A 22,411-nucleotide genomic window follows, 5' to 3' on the forward strand; every position below is an offset into this window, starting at 1 on the left:
TTTGTTACCTACATTAGTTGCATGTCTTACTAGTTGTAGGTAATGACGCAGAAGACATTAGGAAGTATATAAATTTAGAGGCTCTTAGAATACACAAGGAGAGTTTCAATGTATATATTTTTCTCTATTAGGTGAAGTATGTTTGCATATATATAAATATATATATATATATATATATATATATATATATATATATATATATATATATATATATATATTTTGTTGGAGTCACGGGTGCAAAATAGGTATATTAAATCAATTATGAAATACATATTAGATCGGTATGTTGAAGACATATTTGATTGGTTGTGCAACTTATCTGTGAGTGAAAAAATAAACATCTTTTAGAGTAACCATGTGAAAGTATAAAGGAGAGAACCAAGAATTACCAAAGACCATCGATAAACCATCATTGACCACTACCAACAAATCACCACTAGTGAACTACCATGAAAAACAATGTCTCAACCACAAAGCATACACTTAGTTGACTAGGAGACTTCATGAAACACCATGAAGACTAGTATCACTTCAGTTAAGCAAGGACATCACGATTGTGTTTCATTTGTAAAGCAAATGCATTTAGCACCAATCATCGAGAAAAGACAACTACAAAGAAAAAAAATTTCACAAAAAAAAGCTCTAAACATAAAAAAAAATGAGTAAAAAACATTAATTTGTTGCATCAATTGCTAAAGAGTGACTTAGAAGATGACTAGTGCGGTACGACAATAGTCGAACGACGATAATAATTGTGAATGACATGGAAGAGACATTGTTTTTTTCCATGAAAGAAAAGAAGTACAAAAAAAGACACTTTTAAAAAAAAAAATCAACTTAATAATGAAAAAATATATTATATTAATTATTTTTTAACCGATTTAATATATATATATATATATATATATATATTAAATTAGTTTTTTTTATAACCGATCTATAATATATGATATTATATCAATTTTTAATATTTATAAAATTATAATTACATTTTGAATTAAATAAATTTTATTACAATTGATTTATATTATATTTTAATATTATTATCTTCCCGAGTACTATGCTTATAATATATTTATTTGTTATAAAATTTATAATGTCACTTTGTATATGACAAAACAAAATACACCTAATTAATAACACAATATTTTAATTTAAAAAATATAAAAATTTGAAGTACTTAACAAAATAGAAAAAACAAAATTTTTAACTAAAATAATTAACTTTAAGAATTTAAAAATTAAATAAACCTATAATATATCTGCATTTAAGAAAACTTGATTTTCAGTGTCTTCCTTCCAAAGGAAAAAAATGTTTTCTTTTATTAAAAGGAGGCACCAATATTTTAACAAATAGAATATATCATTATAAAACAATAAAAAATTATAATAAAAAAGAAAGTCGCTAAATTAATTTATATTAGAAAAATATTGAAAATGATTTTCTTTAGAAGATTAAGTTGGTCTATAATATAAGGTTTTTGGATATTAACATCACAACATTTGTCTTAAGAAAAATTACTTTACTATGAAATTAATAATACTTTTTAACAAATTTGCATTCTCAAGGAAAGAAATGAAAATAAAAAAAAATCAAAGTTGAAAATTTCAATGTTGACTTAACAGCACAGCACCTGACATTTGTTGTCATTGTATTCTGTTACATCAATTATTTCGGAAAACATTATGGAAAAGACGCTTTAATCATGAAACAGATTTATTAGTTTATTGGATTGAAATTAGTACAAAAGATTCCTCAACAAACACTTGTGATACAAATAATATCTAAACAACTTTTTTATTGTCTTATTCAGGTACTTTGATAAGGTGTTTAATTGAATGAGATGATTTAAGAAGGAGAGAATGAATGAATCCAATGAATTCGAGAATATATAAGTTGTGTTTGTGGGTGCTTGAAAATAAATTTAGGGTAAAGTTTAAACAGAATTTGATAATAATAAATAAATAAATAAATTGATAGAAAATTAAAGTTATTAAATTATCTTTAATGATAATAGTAGTATAAAATAATATTTATGTGTAATATATTTTATTTTTGTAAAAATGATTTGAAATAATAGAATTAAATAAAAATAAAAATTAATTTAATATATTTCTTTTCCTATACATTATTAATATATTATTATAATAATAATAATAACACAACAAAGTTTCCTTCTAATTCATGGTCTTGCTAACAAAGTTTTCACCTTTAGATAAAATAAGAGGTATCTCAATAAAATAAAGTTTAATATATCCGTAGGTCTCTATTTTCGTCCAGAATCTCAAATAAGTTTCCTTCTTTCTCGACGTCTCAATTGAGTCCTTATTTTGTGAAAATTGCATCAATTAGACCCTTACCGTTAAATTGAACCTAACCACGTTAATATATACTTGACGTGGCACATTGGATTATATTTTTAATTGAAAAAAAATTGGCATCCTTCTTTACAATCTCTTTGTCCTTGAGAACATCCTTCGTGAAGAAGAATTATGCCATGTCAGGCTTGACGGCATCAACAACGGAGAGAACAACGTCGACGGCGAAGGGCGCAAGAAGCGTGAGGTACTGGCTCACGACCTTGCGGTTGAGAGAGGTGCTAGCGGACTTCACGAGAGAGTCGCGGTCTGAGAGCTTCACGGTGGGGATATCCACTACCTTTACGACAGTCTTGTGGAGGGAGTCGGAGACGACAGTGGGGTGAATGCCATGGGAGAGTTGGAGGCACTGCTCGAGCAGGGCTTCGGCGATAACAACGACCGTGATAGCATTGTCACCGGCAGCAGAGTTCTCGGCAGCTAAGTCCTACGACTTAGAGAGCTCGATGCGCATCTTGGATGTGGTCTGGACGACCTACATCTTGTTGAGGAAGGTGGAGATCATCTTGTCCATACCCTTTGGGTTCGAGACTGGTGCGCACAGTGTTGGCGACGAAGCGAGCGGCCACAATGTTGGCATGGCAGAGCAGAAAGGGCTAGAATCGACGATCTGCTTGGCGATTGATGATAATGACCCACCACTTCCATTCTCAGGGGCCCCTTTTTAAAAAGACTCGACCTTTTGAACACACGATGTGTTTTCTGGTTGCAAGAAAGAGACTTTTAAATGGGGTTCTTCTTTAAGGGCACGAGGGTTGGGGTTAAGCCGCCATAAAAAGGTCCCGCCACCATAAGATCTGCTCTCATCACCATTACCTAACTCTTGATAATGGAGGAGATGGAGGGACCTTGTTGGACGAGTTCACCGGGAATGCTTCTTCGATGCCACCATCAACCTCGCCGTCACGCGCAACCCTCAACCTTGGTGGTGGCGCGTTCTGCTTGTGTGGTTGTGCATGGGCGGATGATGGTTCTGTTGTCGATTGATGGTGGCGAGGCGCGAGAATGTAGATTGGGTTTTCCTTTGCAGGTTTTCGAAGGCAATGATGGCTTGCGGTGCTCTGGCGATGGTGGATGGAGAATATGAACGGAGATTCGTGGAGTGTGGTTGCTTGCGCAATGCGGAGAGACTCACTCAGTGGTGGCGAGCGTGATTAATGCGCTGTGGTGGTTCTCTATTTCTCTGCAGATGCGTTAATGGCGGAGGCGCGAGGGTTTGGTTTCACTTGGGTTTTCTAGATGTTGGCAGGGTGGTGACGGCTAGGATGGTTGGTGGCGCGTAGAGGTGGTCGCGGGGGCGTCCTCGTGATGGTTTTCTGGGTTGAGTTTGCAGGTGTGTGGCGATTACTATGGCTGGCGACCTGAAGGTTGACGGTAGAGGTTACTTGAAAGACATGTCAGAATATAGTGAATTCCACGTCATTTAAAAACCAAAATAAGAATTTCATGTCAACTTAACAATAACATCGTTAGGTCCAATTTAACGGTAAGGGTCTAATTGATGCAATTTTCACAAAATAAGGACTCAATTGAGATGCCAAAAAAGAAAAGGGACTTAATTGAGATTCTGGACGAAAATAGGTCTTTTATCTTTTATTTAAGGTTTAATGTCTATTTAGGTCTCTATTTTCTCCCAGAATCTTTAATAGGTCTCTTTCTTTTTCGGCGTCTCAATTGGATCCTTATTTTTGTAAAATTGAATCAAATAAAGGCTTTTCGTCAAATTGACCAGACGTCGTTAAAGAGGTTGTTACGTGACATGTTGATAGTATAGTTTTTTATTACGTGGCATTAAAAACGTGACTGAGTTGTATTTTTTAATTTTTGAATTAAAAAATGAAGTGTAGAGAGTGGAAACACGTTTTTAAGTAAGGGCAAAGTTGGAAATGAAATAAAATTAAGTGTTGAAATCCCCATTGTCCTCTGCAATTGCGAAATCCAAATGAAATTGGGGGAGAGGTTTAGGGTTTGTGGCAGAAAAGAATATTATTCACAATGATCCAAAATCGACTTGACATTTCAAACAAAATATATTTACACTTTGTCAAATGTGGCGGAAGTAATTGTATCATGTGCCTGCTTAATTCACAAACTAATGAATTAAAAAGAATGAACGAATGTGATGGATTTTGTTTGTAATCACAGAACCAACAACACTTCCAAGAACTTCACCTAACGCTGATCCAGCCATCCAATTCTGACCAATTCTCTGGTGTCTTATCGGTGACAAGCTGTCGGAGACGACTCTCCGGAGAACTCGACCACCCAGAGTGCTCATCGGAATCCAGGGAGGATGGGAGCGAAGACATTATGGTGGAAGCCCAGTCAGGAAAATCGAAGTGGGTCCTCGGTGACGGCGACAGTAACGGTTGATGAACTTTCTCTAACGAAAATGAGTCAACTTTGATGAAAGGGTGCTTCAGAAGCATCTCAACGCTCCACTTGTTCTTGGGATCCTTAACAAAACACTTCTCCAAAAAGTTGTTCCTCTCTTCCGACATTTCTTCTGTAATCTTTGAAGTGAATATTCTGAAGCTTCACGTCGAAGTGAACGAAACCTTGCTCATGAATATGTTTGAGCCCTTCCATGATAGACCTTGTGCATCGCCGGACGAAAGGCTCCGGGAGGCTTCCACCGTGTTTCTTGACTTGGTCGGCGAAGGACCCTTTAGTGGTGCGTTCGAAAGAAGATCGCACTTTTGTTTTCTCCCATGAACCCTAAACCTCAACTTCCCCAATTTCATTTCAATTTCGCAACTACAAAGAACAATGGGGCTTTCGGTACTTAATTTTATTTCATTTCCAACTTTTCCCTTACTTAAAAACGTGTTTTCATTTTGTACATTTCATTTTTTAATTCAAAAATTAAAAAGATATAATTCAATCACGTTTTTAATGCCACGTAATAAAAAACTACACTGTTAGCATGATACCTAACACCCTCCTTAACGGCGTTTGATCTAACGGAAAGTCTTTGGTTTAATTTTATAAAAATAAGAACTCAATTGAGACGCCGAAAAAAAAGGAGACCTATTTAAAATTATAGGCAAAAATAGAAACTAAATAGACATTAAACATTTATTTAAAGATGAAAATGAAATAAATCTGACGTATTCTTCTCTTAAAACACTTTTAAATATATTCATATAAAAATGTACTGTATGCATTGGATAGAACGGTCTACTATCAATAACAAACATATATCGTGAATAAATAAAGTTACCTAATAAAAGTAATTAGATTAAACTCAAATAATTTACTAATATATAAGTTTTGATTGGACTAGCTCTAATTAAAAATTTATTATAAAAGTTTATAAATACAAATTTAATATTGAAATAGTTGATTTATGTTTTATGGCACATACCTTGTAGAATTATTCAAATAAATACTAACTTGAGATTCTGCAAGTAATACTCCAATCAACTAAACGATACAAAAGAATATTAAGGACCATTTCGTGATATAAGCTAAGAGTTTAAATTATATATATATATATATATATATATATATATATATATATATATATATATATATATATGTATGTATGTATGTGTGTGTAATTATTTTTCACCTGAAACAAACACGACCTTAGTTATTTCACATAAAATTGGTTGAAAAGAAAAATAGTGTTGTTGATGAGAGAAAAGAAAGCAAAATTTTATAGCACAAGGTGCAAGTTGTACGGTACTGCTTCATAAATAATTATTATTCAAACATAAAACACTGTTCTTTTGATGGGATATGAATTGGAGGATAGAATGACTGGATGGTAGTTGAATCTCACCAACCCATTAATTATTTATATTTGAGGATGATGCATTTTGATCGAAGTGAACACAACCGCAAGACTTATGATAAGGTTATCCACAATAATTATTCTATTCATTTAGCCTTTTATTTTATTTTATTTTAGTGTGTTGATTTTTTACAAAATACGTATTCTTATATTTTTAATGATGTTTTGTATTAGTCTTTTATAATTTTATCACGATAATTTTTCTTATTAAAAGTAGTTAATTAAATTTAAAAAATAGTTATAAAACCTCAGAATTAAAATAATAAAATAAAATAAAATATATTAATAAAAATGATTACAGAAGAATATTCTTTATCAATAAGTACATATGATTGTAAATTTTAAACCAATTCTATCTAAACTCTTGTTTAAAATGCAGTTTGACTCATTTGTTACGGTCGGTTCCTTTATGAATTGAATTGAGAAGTAATTTTGTTGGTCTGTGTAATTGACTCGTACGTGAATTTCAGGATCAGTCCTTATAAACAATTTTTTAAAAAAATTATGTATATAAATATTGTAATAATAATTTTGTTTTAAAATTTGATAACTTTATTACTGTGAGTCTAATATCAAAATTGAAATAAAATATGTAAATATAAGATTAAGATCTATTTATATTAAATTTAAATATTTTATAAGTAAGAAAATATAAAAATAATTTTTTTTAAAATTATAAAAACAATTATCAATTAATCAATGTTGAATCAAATAAAAAAATTGTTCTAAGAATTCAAACATAAAACGAATAAATAACAAAATAAAATAAAATAAAATAATACTGTTTAAATTAAAGATTAAAATATAGTAAAAAAGTAATAAATTATGCACGTTAATCCATCTCATTCATTATTGATTCATATGCACTACAGATCATACAAACCAACTTAAATAAATCATTTTTTTTTATGAACTTGCAGTGGTCCTCATATATCCTGCATTGTCAATCATAATCTCATACGATATATATTTTGTTAGAGAACATGATAAGAAAACAATTTAAATGTAAAGCATGAATGATCATTCTCTTTAAGAAATTATCCATAATATATGTATAAATCTTCCATAATACAAAAGAATATATATATATATATATATATATATATATATTTAGAAATAGTAAGAATTTTTTTTTAAAGAGTAAATATAAGCCCAAGATACAAAAGAATAAGAAAAGAGAGGAGAGAATCAAAGAAATATGAAAATGAGAGATTAGCAAGTGTGTTTTTTTTTTTAATTTGGAGAAACACAAGTCACCTATTTATAGATGGAGAAGGAGTTTGAAACTATTTAAAAACCATGACACATATATGGATGATACCCTATACCTTGCGTTTGAAACCGAGCAACGACTCACACAATACTTCCGATTACAGCTACTCGGGTCTTACAAAGGAGGGTTGTGAAACAAAAAGTTTGTTGCAAGAAGCTCGGCCAACACAATATTGACCAACACGAGTTCAACCAACACAATCTCGACCAACATGAGCTCAACTAACACGAGATCGACCAACACAAGCTATATACTTTATAAAATATATTGATTATCATAACAATACTCCATATACTGTCAAAGATAAGTTATGAAAAGTGTGAAAGAAGAAAATTGTGGGTCTTACATTTTTTAGTGGTTTATCAACAACAATACACCCTACAATCCTTGTTGTTATCGATGTGTTATGCTTACTAGGCAATGTGTGTGCTCGATATTCATGAGTACTCTAGAGATCATGTTAATATCTCATCCAAGTGGCTCCACTCAACATTCGTATAGGTGATTTCATCAAGTGTATGTTGTAAATCATACACCACATGTAAGGGATATAAAAAATCATTAAAAACTTTGTTTAACTAAAATTATTACACCATATAGAATTTTAATTAAAAAATTTAACCTCTCAATGCAATCTCTAGCACTTTCACACACATCATAAGAATGAGCATAATTGATTAAAAATCAATTTAGTGCTATCAGAACTAACAAGTGACTTACTCTTACTCATATGAACCTTATTCCTAGGATCTCTAAACACAAAGCTTGGGTTATCATCACTTGTTTATTTGCAATTGGCTTAAGTCTCATTCCTCTAGATGTTTCTAAAATCACATCACATCACTTCCTAGGATTTTTTTAGAGGATTTGCTAAACTCTGTTCTGACTTCACATAATCAATGGAAATTGTTCCACTCTTTAGCAGCTTCATCAAATTATATCTTAATGGTATATGTCTATTATTTCCATTGTGGTTTTTGTTTTTGGCTATAGTTTTTTCCGATTGACAATCACAATGTATTGACATAGAAGAAGTTGGTTTTATTCTTAGTGGAATGTTAGCTAAGAAGTTTGTCAATAATTCAACTTTACTACTAGCCATTTCTAGAGAAACAAATTCAAATTCCAATGTTGATCTTACAATAATAGTTTACTTGGCTGGTCTCCATGTAATTGCACCACTACCAATTGTGAATACATAACCACTAGCGGATTTTGTCTCATCTAAATCAGAGATCCATATAATATTATTATACTATTTTAGAACAACGGGAAATCCACTATATTCAATGACATAATTCATTGAACCTCTTAAATATCTAATAAGTCTAGCAAGTGCATCTCAATATTCCTAATTAGAATCTGGGTTTAATATGCTTTTAGTCCCTTAATTTCAATGAAAATTGGATTTAGTCCCTCTATGAAACTTTGGACTAACTTAGCCTCCCATCTTTAGAATTGTATTGATTTAGTCCTTTTACCAAATTTATTTAAGTCTATTTGATGTTTAAAATGCGTTTCTCAATTAACATCGAAGCGAAAATATGTCAAATGATATAAACAACTCAAATACTATCATGAAACGCATTTGAAACATCAAATAAACCTAACAAAATTTAGTTAAAATGACTAAATCCACACATTTGTAAAGTTAGACGACTAAATCAGGCCAAAGTTTTTAAGAGAGACTATTTTCAATCTTCACTAAAAGTTAAGGGACTAGAAACATATTTAACCCTTAAAATTTTAAATGTATCTTCTTAGTCTACCTACTGCATAAGTAATATCAAGTCTAGAAAAAGTTATCAAATGCAGTAAGCTCTCAATTATCTAGGCATACTGAAGTTGAGAAATAGATTCTCCCATATTTTTCATTAATTTAAAATTAGTATCATAAGGCATATTCACTCATTTGGAGTCATAAATTCTAAACTTCTGCAACAGTTTCTCATGTATTATTTTAGGATAGTAATGTACTATTTCCTTTCCTTATGATTCTAACTTCTAAAATCATGTTAACTTCACCTAGAACAACTTATATTTCAAAATAAGATTCTAGAAACCTTAGTCTCACAGACTATTTCATTGGATATATCAATCATTAACATATCATCCACATATATAAATATATAATGACATATGTATTCTGAGATTTAAAGTACTATCAATATCATTAGGTGAAAAGTCATCAAAAATAGTTATTTCCTACTCGTTTGAAAATAGGGTTAGATTCACTCAAAATAAAAAAATTTCTCTAAGTAATTGATTAATATTGCCTACACCCTCACAGTCTTAAATATTTAAGATTGGTAAACGAGCAAATACCTGATTATGCTCCTCCCATTTGTAGGTAGATCTCATTCTTCCAAGTCAAAAAAGGGTTCTTCTCTTAAGAACCTATGATAGAGATATTGTGAATCTTTCTCTAGTCGATCTTGTCGAGTTGTCTTATCGAGCTCCTCCATGGTTGTCCAAGTTTGTCGAGATCCTCCTCAACTACCTAAGCTTGTCATGCTCCTCCGAGCTTGTCGAGCTTACCTCGACTGATCGAGCCTGTCGAGCTTTGCTTCGGCTGCCTAAGCCTATCGAGCTTCGCCTTAGTTACTTGAAGCTTTTCGAGCTTTTCCTCGACTACCTGAGCTTACCGAGCTTCGCCTCTTTTCCTGAACTTGTCGACCTCCTTCGTGGCTACCCCAAGCTTATCGAGCTCTACCTAAGTAGGTTCTCTTTGAAAGGAGACATTGTGTCGCCTCCGCGCTAGCAGCCTAAACAATCTCATGCTTCCATGCCATTTCACACAACCCCTACATCATTGTCTTTATCATCGAACTAGGTGCTTACCGGCATGGGTGCCATGCATAACCTCTAAAATTGACCATGTAACCCTCTTTTGCCATTCTACCCACCCTTTCACCATATGAAAGCATTGAATCGCGAGGTTGCGAAGAGGCAACATTGGGAACCAATGCCTTTGTTGCAACAACTACTGTCACTACTAAAAATGCTTACAAGTGGTTCTTCAAATGCTTCTAAGAAGAATAAATCCTTAATATTGTTGGAGAATTTGATAAGAATATAATTTAAATGGATTTCCTGAGGCATGAATTATCAATGTCCTTAAGGATTTATCTATAGTATATGTGTAAATGCTTAAGGTATAATAGGAACGTCTCTATATTAAGGAATTCAAATTTAGCAAGAAGAACTCTTTAAAGAGTAAATATAAACCCAAGATACACAAGAATAAGAAAAGAAAGGACATACCAACAAGTGTTTTTTGTCGTGATTTGGGGAAACACATGTCACCTATTTATAGATGGAAGAGGGGTTTGAAACCAGCTAAAAACCATGACATGTGGAAGATATGTCACACCTTACAATAGGAACTAATAACTCTCGCAATGCTTATGGTTATAGTTATTCAAGTTTTGCAGAGGAAAGGTCATCTAACAACAAATTTGTTTTAACAAGGTTGACCAACACAATCTCGACCAATACTAATTCGGTCAAGACGAATTCGACTAAAACACAATCTTGATCAAGATCGACTAATACAAACTGATTAGCATGAAATCGGTCATCACAGACTCAACCAACACAAACTAAACTATTCATTCATAATTGTGAAAATAACCATAACTAGTTCAGGTGTTTTGGTTAAGGATTTGGATTCATGCTTTCTCGTAAGTAACTTTAGCCATTAAAAAAAAGTCTGACAAGAACACACTAATGCAAAAACAACATATAACGTCACACGTTCAACGTCTAACCACTCAAAAGCCAACGTTAAAAATGACGGTGACAATTTTGTAAATAAATGCAATTATTAAACGTTGTTTAGAATTATAATTCTACGTAAAAGGATATAAAACGTCGAATGCCTCAGCGTTAGACGTCAAGAGGTTAGTGAATTCAATAAAAATATGAGCGGGAGATTGAAAATTCATTCACTTTATCTTAGTGCGCGACCCTCTTCTCTGTTCAAACTTTTCTTGAACGAAGTTTGACTACCAGCACATGTAATCTTTCTTTCATTTGATACAAATACATGTTAATTAACTACTTTAGGTATGATTTTCGTTTGTTTTCACCGATTATTTTCGTGTTCTTGTCCTTCATATGCGCATTATGCTTTCTCTCTCACTAGTGGCAACCCTTTATTCCGATGAACCCACCTTTTGAAGGTTAGTTTTCGTTTTGAAGAACTTATTTGTTGAACTTGTTTGTTGGTTTTTTTTGTTGAACTTGTTTGTTGTTGTTGTTTGGTTGAACTTATTTGTTGTTGATGTTTAATTGAACTTGTTTGTTGTTTGATTGAACTTGTTTGTTGTTTGTTATTGTTATTTGTTGTTGATCTTATATTATCGTTCATAGTTATGCTTTTCAGGTTTCGTAAGAGTTGTAAAAACGGATTACAATTATTTAAAATAAAAATTGATTAACGTCGTATATTGACAAAATTCGACGTTAAATTGATGTCGAATTTCGTCTCCCAATATGATGTTCTTCTCTAATTTGACGTGAAAGACAAAAAATATTTGAAGTTTACGGATTTTTTGTACTAATGACAGTAGAAGAAGCATAATCCAAGTACAAAATAAAGCTTAGATAAGAAAAAAAAGAAAAAGCAAAAATTCATGGTTGGATTACAAAACCTATGATAATTAAATTATAACGTTAGTTGTCCTTAATCTCGTAACGTTGTTGGCCATTGTAAATTTGCCCTTCAACATTTAACTACCAATCACCGTACTCTGATATTTCTTAGTGTTTCTCATCGTATCATATTAAATTCTCACCAGTACTCATTTCACTTCACTCCAATCTTAAACATAATTCTAAGAGTCTGTGTCAGTTTCAAGTCTCAGATTTAAATAAAATAAATAATACAAAAACCTACGTACTCATTCATTTAAAATTAGGATTAGAAAGAAGTGTATTATCTTAATTTTTTATAAACCCATAACTTGATGATACAAACCTTGGAAGTATCGAACAACTCATCTAAGGCCTCATTTTCTTACACAAATCCTATGTCATAAATTAATTAATTATCGATCAAGTTTAATCACATACACTGCCTCATTTCGTTGACAATTGTCAGTACAGCAGTACAGTACGGTACGTGATTCAAAAAATAAAATAAAAAATGTTTGACTATTTTTATTTTTATTCAATATCTTTCAGTCCATGATTTTATTTTAGATTTAATCTCTTAATTTTGTAAACTTTGTCTATTTTTTACATTTATTCTTTGAAAAAAATTTAATAGTATTTTTTTCTCTGTTAATTAATAGTGGTGTTGATAGGTGAAGGCGTTATTGATGTTTCAACGACTTATTATTATATGAATATGAGAATGTTGGTTTAATATTATGATGTTTTATTTCTAGAAATTGCGTTTTCAAGGATATTATGATTAAGAATGATATCGTTAGGCAAGTTTCAATAAATGAATCATATAAAATATATGAATCATATAAAATATCTTTATATAATGAAAGTTTTTTGCTATAAATATTTTATTAGAAAGATTTAATTTTTTGCTATAAATATTTTATTAGAAAAATTTAATTTTGCTTATATGTGTATGATATGTAAAAGATATTGAACATTAGAATAACTAAAACTTGAAAATTTTATCCTCTCACTATGGGATATTTTTCATGTGAATTCCACAATTTTGTTTTTCAAAATTAATGTTTATTTTGGTTCAGCTAAAAGTGAAAAAAAATCTCATTTTTTTTACCCTTTGGCTCCCTCATGTGACAGAAATGAAAGAAAACATATAATATAGATCCACATTACTCAATTTTAAAAGAGAAGCAAGATAAAAGAACATTTCAATAAAAAAAGAACTAAAATAGTATTATTTTTTATAATGTTTCTTCTCTTAATATTTTAAATAAAAAAAACTTTTTAAATATTTTATCAATATACTTTTTATTAAATAAAAAAATCATAACATTTTTGTTATTTTTTGCTTTTTATTTTTTCTATTCAACTCTTCACCGAATAACGTTTTATTTCTTAAAGATAAACTATTTTCTTTATTTTTAGTTCAAGAAGTTATAACAAGAAAAAATATTATAAGAATTGTTAAGATAAAATTTTATTTATTACATTTATTTATTTATTTTTATAATTGACACTTTACATATTCATTATTTTCTTTACTTAAAACACTACGACAAATATCACTCAATAACTTCAAAACAATTAATAACACATAAAATCATTTAATAACATCATTTTCTTTACTTAAAATATTATAAAATCGCTTATTTGTGAAAACTTAGAAAATAAAATATTAGGTGTGATAGGTTGTTCTAACTGAGATTTGTTTATTTTAATAGCAAACGTTTAAACGTATAAATAGAATTTTAATTAACGAGTTTCATTATTTAAAATAATAATATCTCTCCAAAACACTTTAAGGACCTTCTACACTCTCTCTAAGCCTTTTGACTCATAATTCATATGTTTGAAGATGAGAAAGTGCCTAAGTGATCATTAAGACAAAGTCTTCAAGTCTATCTGATCAGTTCTTTCAAAAGAATAAGTTAGTTTACGCTTTTTTCTCTAGTTTATACTTTCTCCCATGCATATGTGTACTATTATGCCGCATGTGTCACCTAAGTCTTCTATAAGACTTTTTGTTAATTAATGGTTTTAAAAGGAGCATATAGAGCTCCTTGAGCTGCGGGAGTATTTATAGGTTTCACAAGCGATTTGAGCTTCTAACAGGTAAGGGAAACTAAATACCAATATTCTTTAAGTTCTAATATGATTTGATTTGTGTGTGCAAGTTTGATGACCTGGAATTGATTGAAATTGGTGTTTTATTTGATTGAATGACTATGAAAATATATTTGAGATTTAAGGTAGTGTGTTATTTGACACTAAAACACGTATTTGGATCAATCCTTGAGTTAAGAATATCAATTTGATCATTTGAGTTGGTACCTGGTTTATCAGATCACAACTTGGTGAAATTCAGATTTTTGGTATGACATTGAGTGCATGTTTCACCATTGAGCACACCAAAATGCAAATGGTTTGGCTTTGAGCGGCGACAGGGCACCGCTAAGCACCAGTGACCATTGTAGGTCTAGAGCTAATTTTGGTCTTCTAGTGCTCAGGGCCAAAAATTGATGCTAAACGCTCTCTTTTGCGAGAGCTTTTGTGCTGAGCATCAGTTTGAGCACTAGTGTCCAATTTTGTAATTTTCTGATCTTTATTTATCTAAATTAGTTTTCATGGTTGTTATGCATTTTTAGTGTAAATTGTGATGTTTTATGAATGATGTTATAACTGTATGTGTGAATGAAGTATGTTGTGAAAGTAAATTTCTAGTAAAAGTTTTTGGTAAGGAATTTAAGTAGTGTATGTATTGATATAGGGATTCCGTATAGAGAATGGTGGGGTATATGGTGAGAGAAGCAAGAGATCTTAGTCTACAGTTTTACCTTGGCCTAAGATTGTTGATAGACTAACCTTATGTGTGGTAGCTTGGGTGGCGTAGCAAGTGATAAATGTTATTCTCTCCCAAGGGACTTTTGCTACACTTGACAACTCTTCTTTTCTTAACTCAATTAGACATCAAGTGCACAAAAACACAAGACAGTGTTTTCTTAACATTGAGTATTTACAATTTGTTAAGACTATAATTCATCCACTTAATTCTCATGCATTCACAAACACCTCAAATTCCATCCATTAGGTGTTTAATTTCAATTCTAGGTTCAAATAATATTTTCCAATACATTAGGAACCACAAATCATGCATGGGTGACCAAACCAAAGCAAGTATTAAGCATAGAAATTAAATACTAACATGAATTAGAAAAACATATATCATTAACATCATAAAATACATAAGAAGTCCATGTTTTAAAACTAATATCAACAAATACAAAAAAAACCTCCATGGTGAAGAACTTTGGGTTCCACAAAATTGAAGAGATAAGGAAGAAATTGAAACCATAAAGTGTTGCATAACCTTTCCCAAGGCTCTTTGCAACTGCTCCATGCTCCAATTGCGCTTCCCATACACATTTCCATCTCTAATTTTTGACCTATCTTCTTCCTCAAACCAAAAGGGACAAAATCACCATTGATGAAGCTTGAAGACCCAAAGAGGAGTGAGAGAGCTTCCCAACACCCCCAAACAACCTCCAAGGGCCTTTCCCAATCGCTCTAGGTGAAGAATGAACTGTATGAGGAGAAGAGTACCCAAAACCTCGTGGGAAACATGCTTAAATAACTCATTTTGACATGTTAGCGACGCTACCACTCAGCCCCTTTTGGGGCGCTTAGCCCCTTGACACTTCAGCCCTATGACACTCAACCCCTTTTTGGGGCACTTAGTCCCCCTAGCACTTTTACAACATTATGAAATTTAAACATCAGTGTAATCCTAAAGGCGACCAACATGGGTATTTGCTTCAAATTGATCTTTTCTTGTCTCAAAACGTGTTCCCTTGAATTCTTGCTTGTTTTCCTCCACTATAATCGTTTCCTACACTCAAACAAAGAGATTAGAGGTAAAAACAAACATATACTAACTAAAACACAAGAAAACATGAAAACACACTAAACTTGGGGATAAAACAAGGTAAAAGAAATAAAGGAGTTGATTTATTCACCAAAATATACACATAAAAACATGTAAAATCAATCGTTATTAGGTAGACGAGTTGTTCCACACCGTAAGTGCATAACTTGTCAAAGTCTGATATCAATACATGTATCTGGATGGTCAAGTATATAGTTAATGTTTGTATGCTTAGGATTTATTTGATTTACTTATGTTTAATTTCCAGTTTATAAATCAATTGTATGTATGTTTATTTGATAAAATTAGGCTACCTTTCTATCTGTTTTTTTTGTGTCTGCTTGTATTCTTATTTGCTATGATCACCTGAGCATATGAGCAAGTAACTATTGAGTAAGTGCTAGGTTGTGACAAAGCTGAGGTGTAGAGTAGGATTCTAGTTTCTTTGTATATCTGGTCTTTTGAAAAACTCTAGTTTTGTATAGGTAGATCAGTGTACTAGAACTACCCTTAATGTAAGGTTTTGTATATATATATATTTTGGTATTATGTTTGGATAAATATAATAATATCTTATATGGTTTCTTTTAAGTTAATTGTTCTATTTTATTAGATATGTGATGCTTCCTATAACAAAGTTAAAAAAAATAGGATGTTACAAATTTAAATGCACTAATGTTTTATATATATATATATATATATATATATATATATATATATATATATATATATATATATATATATATATTTATATATTTATATAAAATAGAGAACTTGAGATATTCTAACTCATTTACAACATAATATTTACATGCAATAATATAAATAGAAAAAATACACATTTATAGATAAATTACATAAAAGAAAGTACAAAAAAAAAATAAAACACCACATAGTCTTCAAGAGTCACAAATTCTCAAATTGCCTTGTGTTGGAACATAAGTCCCTAGAACCGACATCAAAAACATATTAATGGAAAACGATAAGTGTATCGATTGCACGTAACAAGTCATAAATATCGTTATTTTCATAGGGACTTTTGCAATGCATGACAAATCTCGCAATTCACAACTCCAATAGACAATAAAGCTAAAAAGAACACAAAAGCTTTTTTTTTATATTTTTATCAACCAATTAGTGTGCAACAAAAATTTAACACAGATAGTCAACTAGATTTCATTTACTTCATTCTCATCCATTTGCAAACATCTCAATTCCATATTTAAGTCAATATCAACTCACAAATATACTCAAATCCTATCCCTAGTGAATTTGAGCTTATGATAACTCATCAAGTTCCAATTCCTTGAATCCTTAACATCTAAAATCATGCATTAAGTTCAAGATTCTTAAGATTACTAATGAATCATGTTTTATCCTTAGATACAAGTTTTATTAGGTATTTAGTTTCAGTTATAGGTTCAAAATACATTTTTCAACACCTCAAGAACCCTAAACAAGCCAAGGGTGATCAAGCCACAATAAGCATTAAGCATAGAAATCAAATACTAACATTAAAATGAAAAAACATATGTATTAAGATCACAAAGTACACAAGATTCAGTTTATTATATCTAATATTAACAATAGGGTTAGCTATACATGATGGAGAAACTAAGGTTAACAAATTGAGGAGATAAATAAGAAATAAAAACCAAAGAGAATATGTAAGCCCTCTCCCAAGGTTCTTAGCAACTTCTCTATGCTCCATTTGTGTCTTTATTTCCAAATTGCAACACATCTTCTTCTCCAACTTCAAAAGGGAGAAAAAACACCAAGAATTAAGGATAAGACCTGAAGAGAGGTGAGGGAACTTCCTAACACCCAAGTAATCTCCAAGAGGTTCTTCCAAGCACCCAAAAGTGATTTTTTTTTCATGCAAATGAGAAATACCACAAACTCTCATGAGAAGCATGATTAAATAACCAAATTTTGACATGTTAGTGTCATAACTGCCTAATGTCATCTTAGTATCGTCATGCATTATCAAATAAGACATGAATATAACAAATCTCTATAAGCCCATCGACTAGCGGCGCTTACTATTGCCCAATGTCGGTGAGAGGTTCAACGAGCGATGCCTTGTAGCACCCGACAATGCTTCCTCCTGAAGCACATGGCGATCGATACCCTTCTTGCTGCACCCGACATTAGGCTCCCTTGTAGCACTATCTATTTTTTGTCTTTGTGGCACTAGGCACAATTCCAATGGAGCTCGACGTGGGTATTTGCTCCAAATTCATCTTTTGTTGTCAATTCATGCTCCCTTGAGATCCAAATTGCTTTCCTCCACTAGGATTGCTTCCTAATCACTTATTTCACACACTCAAAATAGATATTATAGGTAAAACAAACATAAAATAACCAAAACACAAAAAGGACACGAAAGATAAACTTGAAGATAAAATAAGATAAAAGCTAGAAAGAGTTAAATTTATGTACTAAAACAAACACAATAAAACACATAAAAATCAATATTATCTCATAAATTAAGGAAGTCCTCTGAATTTTACCCATATAATCTTATTCTCAACTATGTGTTCCTTATACTAAAGAACTATGAATTCAAACAAATTTTCTAGCCGATATTTGTTTTCTTTAATTAATTGTTTTAACTCTACATCTCCATTCCTTGTTATTAGGATCATGTTGTCCTTAAGATATCATAAGCTTAAGAATCCTATCCCACTTTGATAAATTCATCTTTTATAGTTTTCATCTTAGTATACTCCATCAGTTTGCTAATGAGGCAATCTTCTAACCAACTTTATATCAATTTCCTCAACCTCAAACTTGATTCCCCTCCAGTCCCCTATATCACTTCCATTTGGTGCTTCAACCATTTGAGCATATGTTTGTTGGTTTGTTTTCTTTCTTCAATATACTTTGTTAGTGGGATTCTTTGTTGTCTCTTCCACCGTTGTCTTATACCACTTTGTTGTTTAACACGTTCCTAATATCTTACAACAGTACAAACCCATATTTATTTCCCTACTGATAACTCTCAGTTTTTGCATTCTTTTTTGTGTTTAGAAATTTTTTTTAATTCATTTTAGTCTTTAATTGTTTAGAATTAGGATATATTTAGGTTTTTCTTTAAATTCTTTAGTTTTGGAAAATTTTAGTTGAAAATAGATTTTTAGATGTAATTTTTAGTCTTTGTTAATAATTAGAAAATTTAATCTTTTTTTTAGAAAATCTTTAATAAATTTTTTTCTTTTTTAATTGTTAGATTTCTCTTTCTTTTCTTTATTTTGGTATTGATTTATTTTCTTTGATGCAGATATGAAAAAGAGTGGGTTGTTGCCACTACATTAGGCATTTGAAATTAATTGAAAGATTGGGCTGACATTAGTCTGATGCACAAGAATGATTAGGTCGTGAAAGGCTATTACGCTGGGCTGATCTCCAACTAATTGGAACGCTGAGTTTTGGAGAAGCCAATTAATGAAACGATGAGTTTCCCTGCAGCTGCCTTAGGGGTTCTAGCTCATGCATTTCATTTGAAGAAATCAATCTCTAGCATTCTCAATTTGGAGAGAAATGAAACACCCATAAGCTAGGGCTTCGAGTCAGAAGAGGAGAACTCCACGGGATGCGCGACCCTTACCAGAAGCAGATGACCAGTGGATCTAAAGACGTGACCGGAGCGCGATCTTGCCTGGAGAAGAAGTTGACCAAAGCTTAAGTTGATCGGAGGGTTTGAAGAGCAAAGCTTTTGGAAGCCGTTGGATCAAGGTGAAGCCCAAAGCGTCGAGAGCAAGTTGCATTTTTCCTTTTTTTCCCCTCCCATTTTTTTCTTTCGTTTTCCAACCCTATAAAAAGGGGTTCTATCATGTAAATACATTTTTTTCAAACTAGAGACACACTTTACTTTGACCGTTCTTAGTTTCTGAGTAGAGTAGGAACAGCTGCATTCTAGGTTGATCACTTTCATCGATTAGGGTTTACGCGCTATCGGTAGATTCGAGTTCTTGTGTTCTCGCTCGTACATTGTTCGGTATATTCTTGTGTTTTCTTTATTTCTCGTTAAAAATACTTTCGTTCTTGATGTTTCTATGTGTTGAGTGCTTGTTGATTTGCTTTGTTTCATTACATTTGTGTTCTTGATCGATGATGTGCGAGCCTTTCTAGTTTTGTTTTGAAAATTTTGATTTAGACTCTGTGACTCCACATAATAAAATTTTTTTAGGGAATTACATGACTCCACAGTGAGCATGACTTACCGAGATGTCTTCTCGAGTTTGGAGATGAGTCTAATCAAGAAACAAATATTGTAATTCATGTTTTGTTTTCTGTCATTTCACTTTAGTTATAGTTTTATACATTTTAGAGTTAGATTGTATGTTTTAAGTGCATTTAGACTAGACTGTTCATTTGATATTGATTAAAAGCTTGCATCAGAGTCACAATTGCTATGGTTTGGTACAGAGAGTATACATTTGCACAAATTAAGTTCTGAATTAGAACTTAATTATCCCGAAGAGGGTATGATTTTACTGGATGTCTTCCTGAGTTGCAATTGAATACTATTCTACACTAATCTTTGCTTTTTGGTTCCTGATTCATGATTTTAACCAATGAGTCTGTTATGCTCCTTAGTTAGGTGTTACCTTTTAAATTGTTCTTCATTTTAGTTTGAGCATTCTATCTGCAACCTGTAGGTCTAGTTACTTGTTTTCTATTTTTTTTAAATTGCAACCTTCTCATAGATTAGAAATTCTTTTCCATGTTAATTTCATTTTTTTATGTTACTGTGGATTGGAAATTAATATAGTTTTAGTTTAGATTTTTCTTTATTTTCAATTTCAGAATTAATTCTTTGATCATGATAAATATAGTCTTAAGTTTTGTTTCAGTTGTGTGTAAATAGTAATAGATCCAGTTTAATGAGTTACAGTTAAATAGCTTTTCATATAGGTTGTTGTTCATTTAGAATAGTTCAGTTTTGAAATTTTCTCTTTTTATTAATTTCATTTTTTCTTTTTAACAGTTTATAGATTTTAAATTATCTTTTCCTTTATAAATTTCTTTCTTTCATTTTTATTTCCCCACCTTGCATTAGTTAATAGGTAGTAAATAGAATAAAATACAAGACTAAACTTTACATATCTGAACTTAATTGTACTGAGTCCTTGGATTGATACCTAGGTTGACCCATATACTACATTAGTGGAGACTAGGGTTTGTTGACTTTTTGTGCGACCAAAAAGCCTTTTAACACCTATCCATCTTACTTCCTTGAGATTAAAACTTCCTTCATTCTTCCCCATCTTTGAAAGATCTTCAGCATACCATATTCTCCAAAGTTGATTGCAAAGTAAGAAAAGAAATATGTAGTTATGTTCCCCACTTTCACCGATACCATTATGATCTTTGTGACGTCCTCCTCCTTTTCATATGTCGTCATCAAGGAAGTTTCATAACATTGTCAGCATATATCCTTCTTACAAGAGATTATGATATCCAATGTGTGCACCACAAATCTTAAAAAGATTTCAAAATGCTCTCGATTAAAAACCATTGGTCACTATATAGGACACCTCTATAACTAATGCTCATGTGTCAACCAACATGAAACTGAATATGTCTAAAGGGAAATTAAAGGTGTTGATAGGGTAAGCCAAACCTACCTCTTTATATATTTGTTTTTTATGATTAACAATAGAATGATTTAATGGTTTCTTGCACAACAAATGACATAAAAAATGTTTTATATTGGTCATGTTTGTGTTTGATATGTGAATTCATTATTAATGAATGAATCATACTTAAAACAGATTGATAATCTCATTTCTGGTTAAAATAATCGATTAAACAATGTATCTAATATGTTATATTTAACCACATCACTTAGAAAGCTTAACAGGGGCAAACTGCTCTATAGTAATTGATTATACAAGGTACATAACTCATTAAAACAGAGAAAATGCATAATTTGTTATATAAGTGAGATAATCTGTTAAAGATGACTAATATAGACAAGTGTAGAAATAATCGATTACATAAGTTTGTTAATCGATTAAAACAGAGAAATAGTCTAATCCATTATATAGATAGCCTAATATGTTAAGATTGTTCAATGAATCAATAATATGCTTAAGTGTTTAAATAATAGATTATACACATAGGATAAATGTTAAAACAGAGAAAAAACGTAATTAATTATGCAATTAACATAATTGATTATAATGTAATAGGATTTGAAAATCCTATATATACGTGACTTCAAACCTGTTTCAAAAAACGTTATCATTTTTCAAATATTAACATTTTCATTAAGTTGTGATTACAGGTCACTACAAGAAAAAATTGAATTATATACCGCCAAAATCCGTATATAAAATCCAAAATCCGTATATAACACTTGATTACATACGGCTTACATACGGACAAAAATCCGT

This window comes from Vigna angularis, chromosome 1, assembly GCF_016808095.1.
Source record: "Vigna angularis cultivar LongXiaoDou No.4 chromosome 1, ASM1680809v1, whole genome shotgun sequence".
In the NCBI taxonomy this organism is placed as follows: Eukaryota; Viridiplantae; Streptophyta; class Magnoliopsida; order Fabales; family Fabaceae; genus Vigna; species Vigna angularis.